Raw genomic sequence first — 21,149 nt, forward strand, 5'->3', positions numbered from 1 at the left:
CCATGGGGCTAGAGCAGAGGTGGGCAAACTATGGCCCGCAGGACCACCCCGGCCAGGAGGCTGGCCCCCGGCCCCTGCCCCGCTGTCCCCACTCCCCCGCAGCCTCAGCTCACCATGCCACCAGTGCTCTGTTCCGGCCGCGCAGCGTAGCTGAGCGGAATGGTAAGGGGGCGGGGACCAGGAGGGCTGGATAAGGGGCATGGGGTCCCGGGGGCAGTCAGGGAGCAGGGGGTGGTTGAATGGGGTGGAGGTTCTGTGGGGGAACAGAGGGGTTGGATAGGAGTTGGGGCAGTCAGGGGACAGGGAGCAGTTGGATAAGGCATGGGAGTCCCGGGGGGCCTGTCGGGGGTGGGGGTGTGGATAGGGGTCAGGAGGGCAGTCAGGGGACAGGGAAGGTTGGATGGGGGGGATCCTGGGGGGCAGTTAGGGGCGGGGGTCCCAGAATGGGGTGGTCAGGGGACAAGGAGTGGGGGGGGGTTAGATGGGTTGGGGGTTTTGAGGGGGGCAGGCAGGGGGTGGGAAGTGGGGGGGGGCAGATAGGGGGCAGGGGCCAGGCTGTTTGGCGAGGCACAGCCTTCCCTACCTGGCCCTCCATACAGTTTTGGAACCCCAATGTGGCCCTCGGGCCAAAAATTTTGCCCACCCCTGGGCTAGAGGGATTTATAAGAAAGACATCAAAAGAACCAAGTGCATATAGTTTAGCCAAATGACTGTGACAAGGGGAAGTAAGGGAGGTGACTTCATAATCATCCAAGAATTTGAAGGGTGTAAACACCATGGACAACATAGATTGGGCAACACCTTATCCAACAAGTACTTCTCCACTGAACTCACTGGGCCTTTTTGTGGAGTAAGGGTCTCGTGTCAAATTGAGCGGGGTGGTAGAATCTGAACTTAGGAAAAAAGAGGAATGTGGAATCTCAGGGTCTATGGTAGGAAGCCCCCTGGCTTGAATCATTTAAATCAGATGGAAATCCTGCTTTGGGAATAGGGAGGAAGAAGATCAGCCAATACAGTTATTTCTAATTTTATGAAAGGATCTACACAGTTGGTTTTTTTGGAAATCTATTATCCTGACCTCATTAAAAACTAGTATTTATACTATAGTAGCACCCAGAGACTCCTACGTTCTGCTCGGACGTCTGGGACTGGAAGACAAACCATGGGCTTTACCATTGGACTCAGAAGTAAACTTTAGACCACGGAGAGGACTCTGACTGTTGTACCCCTATGACTACGTTTCCTAGTATAGTTTAAGCTACATTACGCAGCACAGTTATTGGGATCTACACAGTGCAAACCAACTCCAAAGAACTCAGATCCCATTATTTTAAAACTAAGTTGTGTCTGTGATTGACCATCCTTCAAGCATAATGATAGCTTGGGTGGGAGAAGAGAAGAATTATCTGTACTCTACTATTTCAGTAGGAGCTTACTTAAGAAGCTTCAGTTAATCACGATGCCTGAGAAACTCTGAGAGAAAGGAATGCTTGCTTCATTCTTGCTTGCTACAGTTATTCAGATTTTTTTTTTAAATGGGTGGAGAGAAGGGAAAGGGTCTACACAATGGTGACAAATCATTATTTAGAAACACAACATCTGGCTTGATTTATTAATCTTTGCACTTATTTCCTGTATTACAGTAGTGCCAAGGGGCTCCAATCAAGATGGGGGCCTCATTGTCCTAGGCACTGCACAAACACATAGTAAGAGACAGCCCCAACCCCAAGAGTTTACAAGATAAACAGACTATGTGTGCAAACTGAAACAGCTATAAAGATGTGAAGGGATTTGCTCAAAATCATGCAGCAGGTCAGTGGCAGAGCTGTACCCACATCTCCTGACTCCCAGTCCAGGGCCCTATCCAGATTTAGAAGTTAAACTTTATGGTCTGTAATCTAACCAGTTTATGGTGATCAATCAGCGGGGCATCCTTATCAAGAAGAGAGGAATAGACTTATGTTCCACCTTCCTTTTTTTCCCCCACTGCCAATGAAACTACCATTGAGTCCAGGATAGGGAGGAAGTAATAATATTCCACTCGCAGCTATGGGACTTGATAAAAGTGGTTGGTTTGTGGCTTGGGTTTTTTGCCATCGCAAGGACTGAGGCTTAACAAACTAGAGGTAACGAGCAAATTTCTAATAGGCTTTCAGCCATCCTCTCTATTGACATCACTGCCTGACGGTAATGATACAGGGACACACTGGCCAACAGAGGTAGTGGACAAAGGACCCACTTCACTATGGTACACAGATGTATCCCAGACACCTTCCCCGTCAGCATGCTTAGTGCATGACAAGCCAGCAGCATTACCACATGAAGTGATGATTTGCCAAAGTGGAGGATGAGGTGGAATAGAGGGGAAAACCCCAGTGCATATAGGAGGAGGAGCAAAGAAGTGCGGGCTTGGACAGCTCCATTTTCTGGGCAGATCTGTCAGGCAGGTGTGTCACCATCTCCAGTAGCAGGTGTCACTTCAGTGCGGAACTGAAGGATGAACCATAGTCTGCAATGATGCTTTTACTATTTCCTTGTCAGGCACTGCAATCTATTGTATCTCTCCTGCCTGAGGAGTTAATTTTAGAGAAGGAGCTTCTTGGCCTCAGCTGCTGCTTTTAGGACCATCATAAGGACCAAGAAAACAGCAACACTGCACAGGAAATCAGAATTCATCAAGTTATTAGCTATCATTTACTTGTGTTGGTGCCTAAAGCTTTGCCAGGCACCCCCCAGAACAGAAAGATCCCTGACCCAAGAAGCTCATAAACTGAATTAGACAGGATGTAACAAATAGATAACAGGGAGGGAGGCGGCAGGGGCTAACTTCAATAAAGGTATGTGATTGTGCAACAAGGGCTAATTTATAGCACGAAGCACAGAGGGCCGCTATTATACTTTTCATGACTGAACTGACGCCTTGGCTGGTGAGTTTTTTGTCAGCAATCATGGTAGAAGTGGGCAGAAAGGAGGGGGACTGAACGTAGAGAAAGAAGGCAACTTGCTGATCAAGGCATTCCAGGATTAAGGCCCAACATGGAAGGAAAGACAGACAGCGGTGGGAAAAGCAAACAGCCTGTTGGCAGAGTGGACGAGGGGTAACAGGAAAAGTCTGGGCAGCATTATGAACACAGATTAATTATGTACCTTTCAACAAACCAGATGCTCCCCTTTACAAGAAGCCCTTAATGGATTATATTATTACTTGTATTACTATAACACCTAGAAGTCCGATTGTGCTAGATGCTAGATGTGCATCTAGCACAATCGGACTTCTAGGTGTTATAGTAATACAAGTAATAATATAATCCATTAAGTTTCCACAGCCCATCCACCACCTAGTTATTTACTGTACAGCTATAACAATGGTAGCTGCAGCATATCAAAGGTAGCTGAGACTGTATAGCTCTGTACCTACACATTCCCCAGAATCCTCTATGACCTTTGACTATGTTTAAAATATGTTTGACTATGACCTTTTAAAAGTTGCTCAAGTGCTTCATTCAGGAACAGCCAATTCATATTATACATATAAACTACTTTCCTCACTTTAATATCTGTGTTAGTCTCAGGCACAGGTTCCATTATAGATAAAATCAACACAGGGATGGATCACAAAGGTATCTGACAACTACCTGGATAACTCTGCAGCCTAAGGCAATGTGTGTCAAAAGGAGTTACTGTACATTTCACAGACACTGTTTGAAAAGAGGAAATACTATATCTGGAAACAGCCCCTCAAGTCTGAAGCTAGAACTTATCCCAAGTGCAGAACAGAGAACTGTGCTCCTAGTGAAAGACAGCTAGATGGGAAGGAGGAACTGCAAGAGGGTTTTACTAGCACACACTCACATCAATCTGCACATGCTGGTTTTACTAAGTTGTTTCTCTACACCTGTGGTTTTCAACCTTTTTTCATTTGCGGACCTCCTAAAAATGTCAAATAGAGGTGCAGACCCCTTTGGAAATCTTGGACGATCTACAGACCCCCAGGGGTCCACGGACCACAGGTTGAAAACCACTGCTCCAAACAGTTCAACAGCAGAGCAGGCCAACGTCTGAAGCCTATTTTGAATAATAGATTCCTCAACATGGGAAGCTGGAGAGCTGGCTAGTAGGTCATTGGTCACTTCAGCAGCCAAACATAGGAATGGGGAGGATAGGTAGAGGGTGTGCCATCAGAACTCCTAAAATGATACCTTTTGTATGCCATTAACTCTTTCAGATGGAATTGGGGGTTGTCACATATTCTGCACTGCAAGGACAACAACAACAACAAAAAATTGGTAACAGCCAAAGCTAAAACAGAAACTGAGCAGAAAATAGTCTGCTAACTGCAGGACAGAAGAAGGATGTCAAATGGATCCAGAATACTGCAACTGAATCCAATGCCCTGAATTGCAAATATTTTACTTTCACGGTTGAAGCTACACATTTAATTAAAAGCAGTCTTGATAATTAAGGTTTCCAACCAATCCCCTCATCCACAGCCCTGCTGGCTAAGTAGATCTTCATTCTTCCAAAGATATTGAGAGGGAGAAATGGGGCTGTACTTTTTGGCTGCCTAGAGGGCTGCAGTGCTTGATTAGGTCTGAGGAAAGAGACAAGGTGGAATTCAGTATGCCAAATGCTGTACTCTAACTAAGCCCCAGGGCCATAGAGGAGTGCTTAGGGAGGAAGACTGAATCTTGTAAACAGAAATGGATCGTTGCAGGGAATGGCATAGCTGGAAATTACATTTATCTCTCCATTTACGTAGTGCACCCATCACAACACTCCAGGCATGCAGAGTGATGAGGAAGGTTATGACAACTACCGCACTTACCAGATTCTGAAGTTACCATGTTCGGCAAATGTAATCTCAACATTTCCCTGCCAAGTCAGGGAAAAATATGTTCCAAACAACTTAGCAGAAGCAAGGTACATGAGGACTTTTTAGCATTGCATCCCCAGGAGTACAACGCTGGAGAAGTTAACCTTGTAGAGAAGGTAGAAAGAAGCAAATATAATTGCATCATTTCATGCCCTTTGAACAACCTTTGGATTCTGATGTTTTTGCCAGGAAGAATAATGAAAGTCAAACTAATTAAGCATTGAACATGCCCACAGTACAGAGTGTGAAAATCTCAGAAGCCTGACAAGTTGGTAGGAAGCACTCAGCTCAGAGCTTAGGTTTCATGCTGTAATTTAGGGAGCAATCGTGATGGTGCAAAAAACTGGTAACATTTTTTTAAGAGTATTCGTTCAGCTATAAAGTGGGTATTGTGAAAGGAGTCAACCTAAGACCATTCTGAAGGGGAAGGTAGCTGGTACACCTACCAATTGTTATATTTAACAAGCATATGGGCTAAATCTTGCTTGTCTTACTCCCGTAAGTACATTCATTAAAGTCAATGGGTGCAAAGGTCAACAGTGATTTCACCTAAAGTTTGTAATAGCACGTATCCTAAGTAACTGTGCTCCCACAGAGGAAATTGGTCTAATTTAATTATACATTTTGGATTACTGACCCTCCCAGGGTGAAGTCTCCCCATCTGAAGCAAAGACCTCTTTTTTCAAGAGAAAGGGAGGGGTTTTGTTATCCACCATGTTTCTTGTCTATTGTTTTACTCCTGGGGGAATTCTGCACTACTGCACACGTTCAGAATTCATGTCAAATAAATTCTGCTGGGGAGGCACTACAATTAGAGTTTTTGCCCACCAGGGGCTGCTGTGGTGCCAGAAGAGAGGGCAGACAGCTCAGGACTGGAGCAGCTAGCTGAGTAGAAGGAGAGGACAGTAGCTGCCTTCCTCATAGCACCCTGCCTATGGGGCAAGGTGAGAAGACACAGGATATGGGGGGGGGGATGGACAGAGAGGGTCACAGACTGGGGATCAGAAGGGCTTGTGATGGGGGAGGACAGCCTGGGCACAGGAGCTAGCAGGGTGACAGCATTGAACCAGGGGCTGAATGGGAATGAGGGTGCAGGGCCACATGGGGACAGGGGGTGCAGGAGAACAGAGGGAGGAGATGGCAAAGGGATACATGGGGGCAAGGGCTGATGTGCCTGACTGAATAAGAGAGACTAGGGGTCAGACAGGGTCTGCTGGGCGAGGGGGGAGAAGGGCTCCCAACTCCCTAACAATCCCAACCTCCCCCCCCCCCGCAAAAAGACCCTTGTTCCATAATTCTCCCACCAACACACAGCAACCCTCTAAGTTCACTCCCAGGCTCCCTCCCAGCAATTATTTCCTTCTCCCTTGGCTCCTCCGTTACCCCTGACTCCCCGAAGCCTTTGCACTGCTTCTGAGCGGTGCGGGAAATACATTTCTGTATTGTAGTTTAAATGAATTATTACTCACAGTTCTGGATTAATACGCCTAGTAAGGATTCTATTTCTCAAAAAACCATTTCCTGGAACTTTTTTGTTGTCTGTATTATTACAGACATACTTGCTGACAGGTATTTTGAAATAAATTAGCAAAATAATTTAAACTGATTGGATTATTTTGTGTTATTTTGACAAATAAAAGATGCAGAATTTTAAAATATTGTGCACAGCATTTTTAATTTTTTGGCACAGACTTCCCTCAGGAGTAACTTTTTAGATTCACCAGAGAGAGTGGAACCTTTATGAGTTCACTCTGAATTACAATGGCAAACGAGCACATCCCAAAAGCGGTCCCACAGCATTCTGTTGGCTACCATACTGCTGCCCAGGCAGTATGGGTTTTTCATGTGACTAATCAGTATAAAGAAAGCTTTTCTTAGAATAATGCATTCCTAGCCATTTCACAGCCATGCGTACCCTGTCCCATTATGGGTTTCACACAAATAGTTCCCAAACCCACATAACTAGTTTGAACATAGTGTCTCTCATTGTCAGCCATGGGGATGTGGCAAAAAGCGGCAGAAGCAGCACTACAAATCTTTCCTCATCAGTTTACCACCTACTGCTCCATGCTGGAGTCAGAGGTGTCTCTACTCCACTGAGGAGGTGGTGGAATCTCCATTCTTAGAGGTTTTTAAGGCCTGGCTTGACAAAACCCTGGCTGGGATGATTTAGTTGGTGCTGATCCTGCTTTGAATAGGGGGTTGGACTAGATGACCTCCTGAGGTCTAACCCTAATCTTCTATGAGACAAGCTGGTGCCAGGACAGACACCCCCTTAAGGCTCATTGGCCCAGCCAACACTAGAACATCCCAACGGACCCCAAGAACTAACTCTAGAGCAAAGAGACTTGGAGCTAGGGGGACACTACACTAACATACTATCCATTGTGACTGACACCAGGCACTGAAGCATCCATTCTCCACTATTGTCTTCATGAATCACAGTGGCAAAGGAATCTGAAGTGCTGATTGTGAAAGATGCCCAATGATTATGCCACAGCTGTTAATAGGCTAAGAAAAATCTCTTCCATCATGGAATCCACTAGATCAGTGTTTCTCAACCAAGGGGTCGCAACCCCCTGGGGCTCACAGTATGGGTTTAGGGGGGATCATAAGCAGGGCCGGCATTAGGGTGTAGGAAGCAGAACAATTGCCCCAGGTCCCACACCACAGGGAGCCTACCAAAGCTAATTTACATGTTTTGCCCAAGTCCCAAGCTTAAGGTAGGAGTTCGCAATTTTTTCTAGTGGAGGGGTCAAGATCTTTAAGTTCAAAGGGGATCACCAACACAAAAAGGTTGAGAAACACTGCACTAAATCACAACCAGTAGGCCTGCCAATTTATTGGCCAACACATAATACCTCCTCCCAATTGCAGATAGCAGTCCATGCCAGTCAAAGCAATTATCTGCCTGTTTCACAGACAAGATCATCAAAAGTCTGGATGACCTCTCCGGATCCCAGGAACTGATGGTCACACATTAGACTGACACTAGAACACCTTCCTTCCCAGGATCCTCATGCAACAAGTATTCCCTCAAGTTACTGAAGGAGGCACCAGTCACTACATGCAATGCCATCCTGTTTCCATCCTGACTGGTGAAATCTCACCAAAAATGCTAAAGCCCTCTGCTATCATCTCCTTTGAAGACAGCCTGCCTCCTTGAAGCAGACAGCCTGTCCAATACTCAAGAAACAGTACTTTGATGAAATTCACCTTGCCAACCAGCATCCAATGTCAGACTTCTCAAGTTTGAACAAAGTAATTAAGAAGTACAGCTTAAAGCCACCTCCAGCAACTCCTGGCCTTGCCAATACCTCGGACCCTTCCAAGTCAGGTTTTAGTCAAGGATATGGCAGACATCACACAGGCTGCACCATTACACAAATTAGACTAATGGCTGCACCATTAGAGAATAGCCCGTTGAACAGACTCTCTCATGCTAGTAGAGGCTTGTCTACACAGCAAGTTAGTGTGCAGCAAGCCAGGGTGTGAATCTACAGCGCACCAGCTTGCCATGCACTAACTCACCATGTGGACCCTGCTACTGCACACTAAAAAGGTCCATAGTGCACTTTGGCATACCTCCATCTGAAAGTGCGTGGTAGCAGGGTCCGCACAGCAAATTAGTGTGCGGCAAGCTAGTATGCTATAGATTTACACCCTGGCTTGCCACGCACTAACTCACTGTGTAGACAAGCCCTTGAGTTCTCAGCAGCATTTCACCATGTTCACCAGGAGACACTTGGCTGAGTGGAAGCACATGGAGCTGTCTCCCATCCTTTCTTACAGACTGACTGCACAGGGTTGTAATGGGAAGCTGCCTGTTGGACATGACAGCACTCCCATATGGAGTTTGTAGATGTAATGGAGAGAGGATGAACCTTGACATATACATGAGACTACTGAAGGGTAGGGTGAGGGGGTTGTGCAGATAAAAACACAGTAATGCAAAGGCAGAATGGACTAGAGAGAGGAACGATGGTCTTGTAGTTAAGAAACTGGACTGGGATTCAGGTGATTGAGTTCAATTCCCAGCTCAGCACTGCTAGCTGTGTGACTTGCTCAGTATCACAATCTGTCTGTGCCTCAATTAGCCCCCTGTAAAAGGCAGAGAATGCTTCCTTTTCTCGCTCTTCATCTTGTCTGTTTAGAACGTAAGCTTTTCACGGCAAGGACTAGCTCTTGCTACATGTCTGTACATGACAGTTCCCAGTCTTGGTTGGAGACTCTAGGCGCCCCATAACACAAATAATGGTAATACGATGCTGCAGTGCAACACCACAGCTTGAACACCTGGAGATTATTCTTGTGTATTTGGTGACTGTGCTGCTGCCGGCAAAGAAAACAGTGACTGGCGAGAGAGACAGTGGAGTTGGAATTGGGGATCCGCTATTTCTGTCCCAGAAGGGAGTGGCAGCGACTGGCTTGTATTTGTGCAGCATGCTGAAGATCTAAAGGTTTGTACAAATGCTGACACTATTCTCCATCAGTCCAGTTTGTGACAGAGATGTACGTATGTAAATACTTTGCTACAGTATTATATTAAATGATTGTATACAGTGACTCACTTCGTGCTACAATATCTCGGTCATGAATATGCTAGATGCAGTGATTGCATCATTAGTTATTGTGTTCCAAAAGTGCACACGTGCTAGTTGCTGTCTACACACAGTCCCGTCCCAAAGTGTAGGTTAATATGGCAGTTGGTAATATGCACAGCAATTTTTCACACAGCCATGGACTTGACAACCAGTTCTATTCAGAGGGAGACAATGGCCAGGACACAGGGCTTCTCCCCTACTCTTTTTGAAAAGTGTCATGGGATCTGTAATTTTCACTCAATTCATATTTAACACCTTATATAAAAAACTGCAACCCGTAGAACCATGCTGCAGTATCACCAAAGCTTAAGTCTGGGATTTGAACCCATGACCTTCTGATCCAGAGGTCACGATACTACCATCTTATTTAATATTTGCACACAGTGCCAGATTGCAGATGTGCCTTGATATTTTAGCTTCTAAACCATACTATATACAAGTATATTCAAGCGCACAAGTACTCTTACAGACACACTCCAGCATTTACAACAATTATTTGTGCTGATTCCATCTTCTCTGAATACGCAATTCTGTCTAGGTGAAGATATAAATGCCTCTGTACATACATACTAGAATAAACAGGTTGTGTGTACTTTTAATTACACCAATACACAGATGGACCTTTCTGTAACAGTGTGCAAGACATACTGTACTCCACTGTCCTGGGCTACTGCCTAACCCTCCTCCCACCCCCTTCTCTAGATCACTATATAAGAGTGCACCACAGCGTCAGCAAACAATAACTTGCAGATCCATTGTATTTACTATATTCCCAAATCTGCCTCTAGGATTTATAGAAATTCGTGAAGCCCTCAGTCAGAAAATGGTTTCAAGCACATGCCAAAGACAAGTCAGCATTCCGAATCTGTTTACACAACAATCTAAAATGAATTTCCATCATAGGAAGATTTCCTTCAAATTGTGCAATAGTTGGTTTTGGGTTCTCTATAACAACGTACACGTGAAATCATTAACTTCATCTGTTGCTTTAAATTATTTCATCAATGATTAACAAATGTTAAGCAATCAGCAATTTTTTCTTTAAGCAAGGAGCGCTCTCTCTCTCTTTAAACTAACGTCCTTACTTCTGCGAGTTGCTGCGAGGATCCTTGCCAGATCTAGCCAGTTTAAACATTTACGCATCGATTTTCAAGGTCACTGCTGAAATATGTAATTTTCTACTTTAGTATGTTATTTCAAAATGCACAACATTATTAAATACTATGGGGTGGGGGAAGTAAAGCAAACAGTACCAAAAAAGTTCAATCAAAAAATATCTAAGCTAAAATACTCGTGGTAAAAAGGACATTTCCTCAGAAAATTTAAATATAATTATCTGGACATCATCTTTTGTTTGCACTGTTACATAAACACAGACATAAAAGACAGTAAAAGCTTCTCTGCCTTGTAGAGAATCCCCTCCGATCTTCTAGCAAAATGTGGTTTGCCTGGAAACAGCTGAGGTCTTCAGTGAAGGATACCAGCGTTTAAAGCTGGAGGGGGTGGGGAGTGGAGGCAAAAATTCTGAAGGTTGGGGAAGCAGATTTGTTACTAGCTCACAATAACCAAAAAAAGCACATTTTGGAGGCTTAAAGATATCAGACCGCTCTCCTTACCTGAGAGATTTCCAGCTAGACAAGTCTGTTTTCAGGCTGAGCAGCAACCAGATGACTAACATGCTGTTGTGAAGCTCTCTCTCCCGCTCTCTCCCTTCCTCTGTTCCATGTGCTCCTGGATGTTTGCAATACATTCAGCGTTTGTACTCTCCAGCACATGCTGCTGCCATGACAGGCGAAGGATTCTGAGCCAGCTCTCCCACTTGATTCCCACACCAGCTGACTGATAATTAAACTAAACACATACAGCCAGAGCCACTCGAACGCGGCGACTCTTCTGGGATCACCAGTGCCACCTGACAGACTCCGCCAAACACACACAGTGGCAGGACAGATTCAGAACATTACTTAAGTCAGGTTTGCAATTCAATTACATTCAAAGAATCAAGTGAGCCATAAATGCTCTGAGATACATTTGACTTTCACCAAGAAAAGAGGGCACACACAAAAAAACCCTCTCTGAAAGCAGCCAAAGCAAACTACTTACCACCTGCATAATGCTTAGAATTCCAACTGGTAAACAGCTTTTTATCTAGCTAAATACATGTACGATCCCCCATGACCATAGGATCTCAGTGCTCCATAAACACCTGGTGTGATACAAAAGAATTACCCCCATTTTAGAGATGGAGAAATTGAGGCACAGAGAAATAAAGTGATTTGCCCAAGGTCACATAGAAAGCCCAAGGTAGAGCGGTCTCCTGAATCCCAATTTAGTACAATAGCCATTATATGTAAAGCCTATACCAGCAATCTCTCCCACACATCTAGAGTGTTAAAAAGATTAATCATTTCTTTATTTAATAATAACCAGATTTTTATTTAATTGTTTAGGAGAGGGACTTCTTTAAACTTATATTTGACCTTAAAATACCTCTTTTAATGGCTACGCTTATTACACTTTATAGTAAAAGAGGGTGTGATCCTTATTTTTAATGACCGCAGTATCACCTAGAAGCCCCAGTCAGGGATCAGGACACTTACATAATAAAAGATAGCCCCAGCCCAAACAGCTTACATGGACCCTGAAAAATGAGTTCAGTGCAAATGTTGGGTGTGCAGGGAACAGCAAGACTGGGCAGCTAAAGAAACTGGAACCACTTCAGTCAGTTCAGTATGCTCAACCAACTATTCTTCATAGTGACCAAGTTTGTGAAGGCCTTACACTCCACTCAACAGCATTTCTCTGTTTGTCTGTAACATGATAACTTTTAAATGCCACATCAGATCAACTCCAAAATTTCAGAGAATGTTCTCGGCATCAATGGACAGAACCCTGTTGATTTTATGAAAAACAGAAAGACCCAAAGAGGGGAAATAGGGGGTACATGAAGCCCCTGACCGCTCTTTAGCGCAGCCACAAGCATCTGTGCAATTGTCTACAGGTCAAACTGTTCAATGGCACCCACACACACACGCCAGCATAACAGTACACCAGCTCAACTCTGCTCATCCACCCAACAAAATTTAACATGTTGACACTGAGGTCTGGTCTACACTACCGACTTAGGTCAACGCAAGGCAGCTTATGTTGACCCAACTATAGAAGTGTCTACACTTAAATTTCTCTCCCGCTGACATAACCGCCCTGCTACGCCGATTTAACTCCACCTCCACGAGTGGTGTAGTCAAGGTTGATGTAGTTAGGTCGACGCAGTGTCAGCATTACTTATGTCAGCTGTTACTGTCTTTCAGGAGCCATCCCACAATGCCCCACACTGACAATACAATCGATACAAGCACTCCTAGTGAGGACACACACTACTGACACCAGAAGCAAAGTGTGAACATGCACAAGCAGCTGTATGCCAATTTAAGTTAGGTGGACTTAATTTTGTAGTGTAGACGTGGCCCCAGAATGACTTACCTTCCAGACAAAAAGAATAATAATGGTGGGGATAAGGGGGAATGGGTACGGTGCACAAAGCCCCAGTTGGGAGAGGAGAATGGTATGGCTGGAAGGAGTAATGAGAAGCATGGAGAACCCCTGGCAGGGGGAGACTGGTGACCCTGGTATGGGGTAAGGAGGAATGCAGAACATAGGGAACAGAGGCACATGGGGAGGCCCTACCCAGGGGGAATGATAGAGGGATCTGGAAATGGTGAGGGGACACAGAACCCCTAGTAGTGGGAGTGACTAGGGAATCTGGTAGGGGAAGGGGGCAGTCACTGGCATGGGAGGAATGGCATGCATGGAGGAAGGGGGAATAGGAGCTAACACAGAGGAAGAGAATGGAAGAGTCTGGTATGGGAGCAGAGTAGAATGGGGGGCACACAGAACCTGTGGCGGGGGGACACTGGGAGAACTGCAGGAGTCCATGACAAAGCGGGATGAAAGGGTGACACACAAGGTGTTTGGGTGGGGGAAAATGGAGAGATGAAAGGAGCCTCTGGTGCATACAATATGCTCAGCCTATACAAGCTACGAAGCATGCGGTGCCCAGTCACCCACACAGCTGTCATCGTAACACAATGACAAAGTGCATGCTGTTTACCCCTCCAATGGCTTGCCCACTAAGGGATAACTGTCTACTATTGCTACTACGTAACAGATTTCTACCACTTGAATGAAGAGTAAGTCAGTGCTGTGGTGCTGATCGCCCTGGATTCAAGTTCTGTTGGTGACCCATAGGGTGCAGAATTGGTGTCATTTCACTATAGTAGGGGGTCACGACACGTGGACTGTAGAGGTCTAGAGGTTATTTTCATAGAATCATAGGGTTGGAAGGGACGTTGAGAGGTCATCAAGAACAGTCCCTTGCACTGAAGAGGGTAAATAAAATTCAATAGAAAAATCGTACAGAGCCCAGGCTATAGAATGGTTGCTGATATTATCAAGATCTCTGTATTTTCAGTTTAGCGACTGTGGTAGAACTGAAATATCTAGCTACAATTTACCATCAGGATAGCATCTGAATAGCTCATTCTGGATTTCCAAAGAGGGGCTCTCCCTTATTGTCTCTTTTTTGTTTAATGCTTGAGACAGAAAGACTCACTTTCATACTTTCTCCCAAAAGCCAAAAGATAAAACTGTTTTCCCAGTGAGTCAGATAATGCAGCCTACGGGGATAAAAATAGCAGAAGGAGTGAGAAATAAAGAGGCAAGGAAGAAGGGGAGGTTTTCATCAAATGTGAAATGAGTGTATCAGTGGAGTGAGAGATACAGGAAGGCTGTCCCAGATAGCAGGATCTGCAGAGAAGAAAACTCTTGTGGCTGCATTAAAACAGAAGAACCCAGAAGCAGCCAGTGCTAAATTAAAAGAAGAAAAGAGGTGGGGGGAGAGAGAAGGTGTGGAGGCAGCTGGAGCAAGTCAATGGAGAGAGAGGGAAAAAAAAACCTCCTCCTCATTATTTAAGTGGATCCTATCATAAATCATGTCTAGTGGGGCTATTTTTAAAGGAGGGCGGATGAACACATTCCTCTTTATTCACATGAGAGGGCAGGCAACATTGTTCTCCACAAGGTAGTGTCTGCAGACCTTGGACTTAGAGAAGGGAGTTGCAATAGTCAAGTAGAAAAGAGATAAGCATGGATGAGGATTTTAGCAAAGGTGGAGCTCAGGCAGTGACGCTCCTGGATAACATTGGGGCGGTGATGAAAGATGAGTTAGAAGACCCAGGAGACTGAAGAAGTTGTTCAAGATCAAGGAGAATACCAAGGTTACAGAAAACAAAAATAAATGGAAGGGAAGTCTTAGTTGAAAAAGATAGAAGAGAGTGACGGAGCTGTATAAGACTCTCAGCCACTCTCTCAAACTAGAATTAATTGGCCAGACAAGGAGACTGTTCTCTCAACACCTATGGAAGAGGCTACCACAAACAAGTGCAGGTTCACCACTTCAAACTCTGCATAGACAAGCAAGGCCCCAGTTTGATAACCTTCAGAGAACAGGGTTTGTTTGTTTGTTTTTTTTAAAGAAAAGGATAAGGAGAGAGATTTCAGTTTTCTGTTCACTATAGGCCTTGGAATCTTCTTTTAATGATGTTTAATTTGCATGTTGCAGTTCTGAAACACATCCATGTCCCCACAGAAATTTACATATGCATAATATAAATTGGAAAAATAGAAATATGATAAGTTTGGGTAGTTTACGAAACGAACTCTACCCCTTCAGCAGTTTAATTTTTTTCATGATTCGGGCAGCAAATGTGCCCTTTTTGTAACTGTCTGGGCCCTGCAATGAATTTGATTATAGTTGGTATGACAGATGAATGATTAGTAGATGTATGGGATGCCATGTCACAGAATAATGCTTTCTATGGCACTTTCAGCAATTCAGGTAACATAGCAGCATCTGCCTCTTTAGCAATAGAGCATTTCACTGGAGTAGGAACGTTAATCTGGGTGTACAACCAAATTCCAATTTGGGTAGACTATATGCTGACTACCCAACATTCCCCTGCAATTTCAACCAAAGATGTTTTTTCCTTCCACTCATAATACCCCTGGGAAAAAAAAGGGGGGGGTGCTTTAGTTTGTTCCACCCCAGAGATGGTTATATTTCAGTGGTGAGCAAGTGATTCCTGTACAGTCGACATCCACTTTGTACAAGGGTCTGAGATCCTTCAGTATCATTTGAGGAGACTGGAGGAGGAGAGAGCCCACACAATACCTAAAGAGGAAATAAACCCCAGTAGAAATGGATCATTCAACACAGAGAGTTAAACAAGGCTGGACTGGTAAAGAAGAATTTGCAGAAGCTACAGAAATGTTGTAAGCCTCTCCAGTTTCACTTTCTATCTCTTTCTCCGGAACATGATGATTAATTATCAGGACTGGGGAAAATCCAGGGAGCGGAAGGGAGTGATTTCCCACCTGTTGCACTTGTGCCCCAACACTTATCCATCACCCATACTGCTAATAAAATGTTGATAAAGAAGGGACAAAGACTACCAGTCACCTAGAATAAAGCCTCCAGTTTAGAACTGTCCATGAACTGGTGGGTGCCCCCAACACTCACCTAGTGTCATCACACTCCCTCACACTATGGGTCATCTACCTAGTTGTGTTCACTTTTAAAGTGAGCTGCAAAGCATTGATGGAAACTGAGGCCCTTTCTACATTGAGGAAAAATTCACACCAGTATAATAAATTACATGGTATCATTACACCAGCGTGAACTTCCAGCACATCTCTGTGGCAGTGGGACAATTGCTGCAGCTCTCTCCAGAATCCCCAATTTAGTACACTACACTGTTGTGTTATACCAGTACAAATGTTCTAATGCAGACAGGTCCTGAGATCTGGCCTACACTAGAGATCGAGGTCGCTACAACTACATCACTCAGAAGTGTGAAAAATCCACACACCCCTCCCAAGCGACAGTTATACTGACCTAACCCCACATGTAGACAATGCTATGTTGGTGGGAGAGCTTCTCCCGTTGACCTAGCTACTGCCTCTCAGAGAGGTGGATTAACCATGCCAACAGGAGAGCTCTCTCTCCTCGGTGTAGAGCATCTTCATGAAAGCACTGTAGCGGCAAAGTTGCACCAATACAGTGTTTTCAATGTAAACCTGCATCACCAGGGGGGTTTGCTGAGAGGCCCCACTGAATAGGCTGTGGGGCACATTCAGTGCACAAAGAAGTTTTAACCATCTTTAAAGATTTTTCCCTCTTGAATCTTCCCACACAAAAACTCTCTGGTGTTACCTGAATTGCTGAAAGTGCCCCAGAAAGCATTATTCTGTGACATGGCATCCCATACAATCCATGGTATTTTATAAAACTTCCAGTGTTTGAGATGTTGTGCTCTAGGATATTGTCTATGAACCCAGAACTACGAAGAAGCTGTCAGAAAGGGGAAAAAAGGAATGTCAGGAAATTTAGTTAAAGCTTGTTGTTCTCCTGAATGTTCCCACTTCCTGGTTAGCTAAAGGAGTCAGCACAGAGATTAAGGTTTATATCAGTCTTCAATTATATATGCTGTTCCCCTTTTAGAAAGGAGGCATTTCTTTGCAGCTCCGAACAAATGAGAGCTCTGACTTTCATTATTATTTTCACTGAGGTAGCAACTAGAGATCCTGATCAAGCATTGGAGCCCTATTGTGTTAGGTACTGTATAAACATAATGAAAAACAGTCTGCCCCAAAGATTTTACAATTTAAGTTTAAAACAAGGAGTAGCATAGATGGATACAACGAACAGATGAGGGAGCACATGCTAACAGCGAGATGGTTTTTCATGAGAATGGGCAAACCCAACATTTTAAAGTCACAGTTAAAGGCCTGACCCTCTGCTGCCTTGGGAAGCGGTATACAAAGCAGCTGTAAAATGTTACCAAAATCAGAATTCCCCATTCACAGCAGTGGCAGTGTTTTACAATCATTTCTCAGTGAATATAAAAAAAGTGATCAAATGTGTCATACAGGGAAGAGCAATTCATTTTAAGATTTGTTCCAGAGTAACAATCTGACTGGTTGTTTGTGCCAGATGAGAACATTTAAAAAAACATGGTTAGACTTCACAGTGTCTCTTTAAAGACTGAGTTGACTAAAAGAGCCTTAGATGGTGCATATGGTCTATTTAGGGAGGGAAAGCCAGGGTTTGCTTTTCAAAGGCATTGACAACCTTACAATGAGCACCTAGCAGAATATGGAAAACCTAGCCAGAAAAGCCAGTTCAAGGATAGAAAGCACCTTCATGATAAATGGAGGCATGGAAAAAGTTCTCCAGATCCTGGAATTGCTCGACTGAAGACCTAACTACAGCCAGCATCTTCAGTAGGCAAATGTTTGTACTTTCTTATTAGGAAGGAAAACTCATCTTGCTTTCCTATATAAAGAAAGAACTTGGGGGGAAACCTTCTAACTTTTGAAGTTATACTTCATAAATATGGCACAACAGGTCCCGTACTGTATAAAGAACTTGATCCTGTGGGAGACCCAAGGTCTGTGCTACTGGGTACAAGAGACTGGCAAAGTCATCACAGACGTTGGGACCCCAGCCTCTGACTCCAGGAGACATCATCACGTATTTCATCAGAATCATCCACTGAGCCCACTGGGTGGTTTCAGGTTCCTATTTTATAGCTTCTCCCTACCTTAGCTCTGATTAGGTCAGTTATCAAATTACAAATATTTATTACTCCACCCATCAGGGAAACTTACTCTCCCACACATGGAAAAACACTGATCTGCCCAGTAACTTACCACCCCTTACTTCTGGGCAGTTCTGGACACTTCAAGTAAGTGGCCTTGTGTTGTCACCTTGCATGCGTACACACAGATACAAACAGAAATCCATTAATTTTCCAACTGCCTGCCTCACTCACGCTAACAAATAAAATACTGCAGTGCAAAAGGCATGTGGGTTACACAAGCAGAAGTCTGGGATTGCTGTTAGTTATTTTGTAGATGTGGGAGGAATTATGTAATAAGGAAGTAGGAGCCAAGTGTGCAACGAGAAAGGTGTCAAAGCAGGACACTGCAGGAAGAAGGGACAACCCTCTTCAGAGTGCAGCTTCTAGTGCTGATTTCAACACCTGGGAACGGGAGGAAAAATTCTGCCATGGTCATAAAAAAAGACCCTATCTTTGGGAATATTTTCAAGAAATTTCTGTATCTCTGGGTACAAAAGGAACATGCACCAAACAAACAATATCACAAGGAGATGCTAGGCCTGGTTGTTAAAATGAAACAACAATATGAAAAATGCTGCTCAGAAGGCAAAGACTTTGAAGATAGTGACGTGGACACATTTGAACAACCTAGATCAACTGGTTACTCAACTCATTACAGACTGTCTTCCATGTCTTACTATATGAGCAAATGATAACTTCAATTATTGTCATAAATTTGTGGTTTTGGTGGATTACTTATGAATATCAAAATATGTGTGTTCAAAATATAATTGGTATGATTACTGTGGAAGTATTTATCAATTACATTTTTACTGTTACTACTGAACATCTGGAATAATTTGTATTGCTCAATATAATCAAATATCCTAGACAAAGATTTCCTGTTTAAATGTAGTTTTATTAGGCATTTATGAACTTTAACATTTAAAAACACTTTCAAGCTGTTTGGTATACTGCTAGAGATAAGAGTTTACACAGATTTTGATAATCATGTATGAGTTATTTTCCCCCATATGATTGGGTTTGGAATAAATTATATCATTTAAACACTGGTACAAACAGCTGCAGTAAGAGGAATCTTTCATTTACCATCTCTCTCTCTTTTTTTAAAGCCACTCACTGAGAAATACTCAGTGGCAGTGACTTTTTTTAAAAATCATTTTCTTTAGGGTCCAGCTTACACATAAGAAGTTATGAACATCCATCATCTGCAATGTGAAAAACTTCAGAGTCATTTGCTGGTACCACCACCAGCAGCGCTGCAACTAATCATATGTCAGACAGTAAATATCTTCATCTCCCCTCCCACCCTGCCAAAAAGCCTTCATCCTCCAGTAAAATCACAGATGAGCTCACAATCAGGACCAGCAAATTCCAGCAAGGCTCCACAGATAAAAAGATTGTTTGGTTCATTTATGCAGCAAATTCTCCCTTTCATCTTATTCAGAACAAACTTTACATTGACAGGGTTCAATCACTAAAACTAGACTACTCTCCACTCAGCCGATTAGACATTGCTGAAAACTGCTGGTTATGAGTGTATGAGAGGAGAACTGAACAGTGCAAAAAAGATTGAAGAGAAATTTTTTAATCTGAGTCTTGATGGGTGCAGCAATGTATACAATGATTCTGTAATATGTGCCTGTGTGACAACAGAAGACGGGGTTGTCTATCTTACAGAAACAACGGATACATGAGGAAATGCCCTTATAGTAGAATACTTAAAAGTAGCAGTAAAAGCCATAACCAACTGAACAAAAAGTCAAGTGTGTAGCTTTGTCACAGATGATGCAAATGTAGCAAAGATGAGAAGAAATCTAGAAGAAGATTATGAAGGAAACCTAAAACTTTCAACATATGGGTACAGTGCTCATTTGATGCTGACTTTACACAAAAAGACTAAAGTACAGTAGAACCTCAGAGTTACGAACACTTCAGGAATGGAAGTTGTTCGTAACTCTGAACAAAATGTTATGGTTGTTCTTTCAAAAGTTTACAACTGAATACTGACTTAATACTCTTCGGAAACTTTACCATGCAGAAAAAAATACTGCTTTTAACTGTCTTTAATTTAAGTGAAACAAGCACAGAAACAGTTTCCTTATCTTGTCAATTTCTTTAAAAAAATTCCCTTTTTTATTTTAGTAGTTTAGGTTTAACACAATGCTGTACTGTATTTGCTTTTTTTAGCCTCTGCCTGATTGTGTACTTCTGGTTCCAAATTAGGTGTGTGGTTGACTGGTCAGTTCATAACTGAGGTTCTATAGTACAGCTCTAGGTAACATGGGAAAGTACATGATAACAAGACTTGTGGTCAGGCAGAAAGCAGCAGACGTGGTATATTTTGACTTTAGTGAGCCTTTTGATACCGTCTCACATGCCCTTCTCATAAACAAACTAGGGAAATGCAACCTAGATGGAGCTACTATAAGGTGGATGCATAACTGGTCGAGTAGCTATCCATGATTCATTATAAAGCTGGATGGGCATATCAAGTAGGGTCCCGCAGGGATCAGTTCTGGGTCTGGTTCTGTTCAATTCTTCATCAATTATTTAGATGGCACAGAGAGTACACTTAGTTTATGGGGATAATATCAAGCTGGGAGGGGTTGTAAGTGCTTTGGAGAATAGGATTAAAATTGAAAATGGTCTGGACAAACTGGAGAAATTGTCTGAAGTAAATTGAATTTCATCCTATTAGAAAAAATACAAAGTACTCCACTTAGGAAGGAACAATCAGCTGCACACATACAAAATGGGAAATGACTGCCCAAGAACAGAAGGTTATAGTGGACCACAAGCTAAATATGAGTCAACAGTGTAACACTGTTGCAAAAAAAAGCAAACATCATTCTGGAATGTATTAGCAGGAGTGTTGTAAACAAAACACAAGTAGTAATTCTTCTGTTCTACTTTGAACTGATTACGCCTCAACTGGAGTATTGTGTCCAGTTCTGGGCACCACATTTCAGG

At 43.4% G+C, this 21,149-nt stretch overlaps 1 protein-coding gene across 16 annotated transcripts in view; it reads right to left on the minus strand.

Annotated features, from left to right (window-relative positions):
- The window catches only part of NCOA1 (nuclear receptor coactivator 1), a 359,657-nt gene that overhangs the window by 180,982 nt on the left and 157,526 nt on the right, over nt 1-21,149 (minus strand). Inside the window, exon 1 of one of the 16 annotated variants that reach the window (XM_073335588.1) lies at nt 11,094-11,438. The exons of the other annotated variants lie outside the window; for them this stretch is intronic. The gene's annotated coding sequence lies outside the window, so the exon portion shown is untranslated. Of the gene's footprint in view, nt 1-11,093; nt 11,439-21,149 lie in introns of those variants that run through there. 16 annotated transcript variants of the gene reach the window in all.

Source organism: Lepidochelys kempii, chromosome 3, assembly GCF_965140265.1.
Source record: "Lepidochelys kempii isolate rLepKem1 chromosome 3, rLepKem1.hap2, whole genome shotgun sequence".
NCBI lineage: Eukaryota > Metazoa > Chordata > Testudines > Cheloniidae > Lepidochelys > Lepidochelys kempii.